Source organism: Molossus molossus, unplaced genomic scaffold (assembly GCF_014108415.1).
Source record: "Molossus molossus isolate mMolMol1 unplaced genomic scaffold, mMolMol1.p scaffold_m16_p_10, whole genome shotgun sequence".
In the NCBI taxonomy this organism is placed as follows: domain Eukaryota; kingdom Metazoa; phylum Chordata; class Mammalia; order Chiroptera; family Molossidae; genus Molossus; species Molossus molossus.
This window is the reverse complement of record NW_023425345.1, coordinates 40,887,321-40,892,363: the sequence shown is the minus strand read 5'-3', so window position 1 is coordinate 40,892,363 and position 5,043 is coordinate 40,887,321. Positions and strand designations below refer to the sequence as shown.

Here is a 5,043-nt window from a genome sequence, read left to right as displayed (position 1 = left end):
ATCCTCAAGCTCTCATAGCAATAAAAACTCTCTCCTTATATGTATGTCAATTCATATATTATCAGGACTGAGTTTATTGTTCACTTAGCTAATCATCTCCATATTCAATATTGACAATATATATTAAATATGTTATACATTTGTTCCAAAGAAAAAAAAAGTAAGCCCTGGCCGGTTTGGCTCAGCGGTTAGAGCATCAGCCTGTGGTCCTGAGAGACCCGGGTTCGGTTCCCGCTAAGGGCACGTATCTCGGTTGCAGTTTGTCCCTGGCCCTGGTGGTTGTGCGGGTGGCAGCCACTCGATGTGTTCCTTTCGCATCGATGTTTCTCTCTCTCTCTCTCTGTTCCTCTCTCTCCCTCCCACTCTACCTGAACAAAAAATGGAAAAATGTCCTCGGGTGAGGATGAAAAAAAAAAAGTAATATATTCTATCCTTTCTACAATAAAAAGTCAGATAGACAAATCGATAAAATATAATAAAATTATAGAAACAGATGATATATATTTTCTTTATTATATATCAAATATATACTTTACATTTTTATCATTTACAGCATATAAAAATTACATATTTTACTATTATAAATAATAATGAATTATATTATTTTGTTATATATACAATTACATATAAAATGATGACAAATATGATACCTCAAACCAGTGGGGAAAGGATAGATAAATCAATAAGTGCTATCAGAAAATTATCTAACCTTAGGCAAAAAATAAATTCTAGAATGATTAACAATTTAAATGTCAGTATGAATAAGTAGTACTAGGTGAAAATATAGGAAAATGTCTGTAAATATCAGGGTAGGGAGTTTATAATATAAAATTATAATACAGAAACCATATGAGAAAGGTAAGAAGAGTAGCAATGTTGTTTCCAAAAAGTTATTGTTAAAAATAGATGTTATAGCTCAGCTGGTGTGGCTCAGTGGACTGAGTATCAACCCATGGACTGAGAGGTCCTGGTTTGATTCCCGGTCTGGGCAGATGCCCAGATTTTGGGCACAATCCCCAGTGCAGGGGAGTGCAGGAGGCAGGTGATCTATGTCTCTATCTCTCTCTGCCTCCCTCTCCCTCTAAAAAATTTTAATAAAAACATATTTTTTTAAAAAAAGAGATGTTACTGCCCTGGCATGTGTGACTCAGTGGTGTTTCCCAGTGGTTAGAGCATTGGACCCATGGACCAAAGGGTCGCAGGTTTGATTCCCAGTCAAGAGCACATACCTGGTGCTCACTTCAGCATCACATATACTAAATTGAAACGATATAGAGAAGATTAACATGTCCCCTACGCAAGAATGACACGCAAATTCATGAAGCGTTCCATATCTTTTCAAAGACTCCATCAAAAATTTACTAGACTTAATAAATAAATTTGGCAAAGTAGCAGGATACATAATTAATGTCAAGAAATTGACGGCATTCTTATACACCAATGATGAACTAACAGAGAAACTAAAAAAAAGTCCCGTTTACCATTGCAGCAAAAAAATTAAAATACCTAGGAATAAACTTAACCAAAGAAATAAAGGACCTATTCCCAGAAAACTACAGATCATTGAAAAAATAAATAGAGGAAGATATAAAAAAGTGGAAGCACATACCTTGTTCATGAATTGGAAGAATTAGCATCATTAAAATGTCCATACTACCCAAAGCGATCTATAGATCAATGCAATCACCATCAAACACCAACAACATACTTCACAGAAATAGAACAAATACTTCAGAAGTTCATATGAAACCAAAAAAGACCTCGCATAGCCACAGCAATCTTGAAAAAGAAGAACAAAGTTGAAGGGATCACATTACCAGATTTCAGGTTATACTTCAAATCCACTGTAATCAAATCAGTCTGGTACTGGCACAAGAACAGGCATATAGACCAGTGGAACAGAATAGAGAACCCAGAAATGGACCCAAGGCAATATGCTCAACTAATATTTGACAAAGGAGGCAAGAGCATACAGTGGAGGAAAGACAGCTTCTTTAAAAAATGGTGTTGGGAAAATTGGACAGCTACATGCAAAAAAAATGAAACTAGACCATCAACTTACACCATACACAAGAATAAACTCAAAATGGATAAAAGACTTAAATATGACTCATGAATCCATAAAAATCCTAGAAGAAAATGCAGGCATCAAAATTTCAGACATCATACACAGCAGAATTTTCACTGATACATCACCTAAGGCAGCAGAAACAAAGGAGAAAATGAACACATGGGACTACATCAAACTCAAAAGCTTCTGCACAGCAAAAGATACAATCATCAAAATGGAAAGGCAACCCACTGTATGGGAGAACATCATTGCCAATGATGTATCAGATAAGGGGTTAATTTCCAATATATATAGAGTGCTCATACAACTCAACAAAAGGAAGACAAAGAACCCAATTAAAAAATGGGCAGAGGAACTGAATAGACACCTCTCCAAATAGAACATACTAATGGCCAAGAGACATATGAAGAAATGCTCAACATCACTAATCATCAGAGAGATGCAAATTAAAACAACAATGAGGTATCACCTCACACCTGTCAGAATGGCCGCCATCAACAAATCATCAAACAACAAGTGTTGGCGAGGGTGTGGAGAAAAGGGGACTCTAATACACTGCTGGTGGGAATGCAGACTGGTGCAGCCGCTATGGAAAACAATATGGTGTTACCTCAAAAAATTAAAAATTGAACTTCCATTTGACCCAGTGATCCCACTTCTAAGAATATACCCTAAGAAACCTGAAACACCAATCAGGAAGAATATATGTATCCCTATGTTCATAGCAGCACTATTTACAATAGCTAAGATCTGGAAACAGCCCAAGTATCCATCAGTAGACGAATGGATAAAAAAGCTGTGATACATATACACAATGGAGTACTATGCAGCTGTAAGAAAGAAAGATCTCTTATCCTTTGAGACTACATGGAGGAACCTGGAAAGTATCATCCTAAGTGAAACAAGCCAAACAGAGAAAGACAAGTATCATATGATCTCACTTATTTGTGGAATATAATGAACATAACAGTCAGAGGAATGGGGTAGTTCCAGAGACGTGAAAGTGGTATATAGACTGACAATCCCCAGAAGAGGGTTGGGGGAGAGATAAACCACAGAACTTACATGCATGTGTGCATGAACAATGGATATGGACAACAAAGCTGGGGACAGGGCAGGGAGGGAGGGAGAGGGTGGAATCAATGGGGGGAAAAGGAGAAACATCTGTAACAAAAATAAATAATTTTTTTTAAAAAAGAGCACATACCTAGATTATAGGCTTGATTCTGAGAGTACATAAAGGAAGCAACCAATCAATGTGTCTCTCACATTGATATTTCTCTCTCTCTGTCTCTCTCTCTTTCTCTCTCTGTCTCTCTCCCCCTCCCTTCTCCCCTTCTCTTTCTCCTTCCCTCTCTCCCCCTCCCTCCCTTTTGTTTTCTCCAAAAAATCAATGGAAAAAATACCCTAGGGTGAGGATTAACAAAACAAACAAAAAAATAGATGTTACCAAAAATGAAGGAGGGCTCTGAAGATGTTATCAAATTATTCCTCTCCTATCTAATGGATGCTGATGAGGGGATGGGTCAGAATAGATGCATGCATACATAGGAGATTACTACATGGTAGGCACCATGCCAGGCTGCGGGATGCTGCGAGGATTCCATTCTATGATAGAAGAACTAGAGTCTTGTGAATCACAGATTTCTGCTCAGAATAAGGAGTCATGGTAGCAACAAGTATTGGACAGGCAGGGAGACTCAGAAGTCACCAATCCTAAAATTGGGAGAAAGATATACATCAGAGATCCTGAAAATGATGAAAGCCAAAATAATGTCCTCAAAACAGATCTTCTTAGATTTTCCTCTGCTCATGTGAAAAATGCCTTATTTTCCCCTAACCTCAGCAGCCTCATTTATAAAATAAAGGTCTTAAACAAGCTAATCCTTAAGGTCACTTCTTGTTGTAACAGAGCAGCCTTTCAAGCAGCTTCAGCGTCGGATCTCCGATCAATATGCTCTCTGGCCTGGAGTGTATGTGTGGGTCACATGTGCTGGGCCTGCTGAAGTTCTACTCCGCACGTTTTTCCTGTGCTGAACTGTTTCTAGAACCGACTGTATCTACCTCTCACCCTTCTGGGATCTAGGAACTGATGAAAACTCTCATAAGTTTTCACGGATCTTTTCTGCCGTCAGTTTTGCCTTCTCATCAAGAGATTGGCCTTCTTGCATAACTCCTTAGAAAATTTTACAGATTTGTAAGTAGATAGCTTTTCAAAGACTCTTGGTTAAGAAATGAGGCATTTGCTTTGGTAAGGGCATATGCTGTGTAAATGGAAAGATCACTGGCCTGAGAGTAAAGAAAGCGGATCTCTGTCTCAGCAAAGCCACTGGGCCATATAGCATTAGCAGGTACCTCACAAAACAGCAGGCACTCAGTCGAGGTCCGTGGAATGGAATTGAAGCCGCTAGGCCATTAGTGTGAAGGATTTGCTGTTGTAACACTACCACCTAGTGGGAAGTCTGATCAGAAAAAATTCAAGATATTCCTAAAAATGTTATTTTGAACACCTCTGAATGAAATATTGGGGGAGGGGGGGTCTACTTTTAAACAACAACCACATGATAAGCCAGCATTCCTTGTAGTCTGATCATTGGGGTTACAATATATGAGTGATTTTGGATAACCCAGAGTAAAACTAAAATTACAAGCTTTTATTAATGTGAGGCTTCCCAAGGCATTTAATATGCTCATTTGATTGTGGCTCTCCAAGAAAAAGAATTTTCAATATATTCTCAGTGCTACATTGTACTTTTATTCTCCTTGTAATGTTTTCAGAATCAAGAATTTGACTTACAATTGATGTGTATATTTAATGTAGCTATAGACTTTTCACCAAAAGTTACTGAATCGGTAGCAATACTTACAATTACACCTACACGTTTATTGAGGGTAAATATAGTAGTATGCAAATTTCACAACCTTTATTTGAAAATTAGTCTCTTTTTTTTTTTTTGGTCTTAGAAGACTTC

General features: G+C 37.8%; 1 non-coding gene across 1 annotated transcript; it reads left to right on the top strand.

The window, feature by feature from the left end:
• Nucleotides 1–1,232: 1,232 nt before the first annotated feature.
• On the top strand, nucleotides 1,233–1,338 carry LOC118624803. Its single transcript, XR_004958472.1, has one exon. It is a non-coding gene; the product is annotated as a U6 spliceosomal RNA (small nuclear RNA).
• Nucleotides 1,339–5,043: the final 3,705 nt, after the last annotated feature.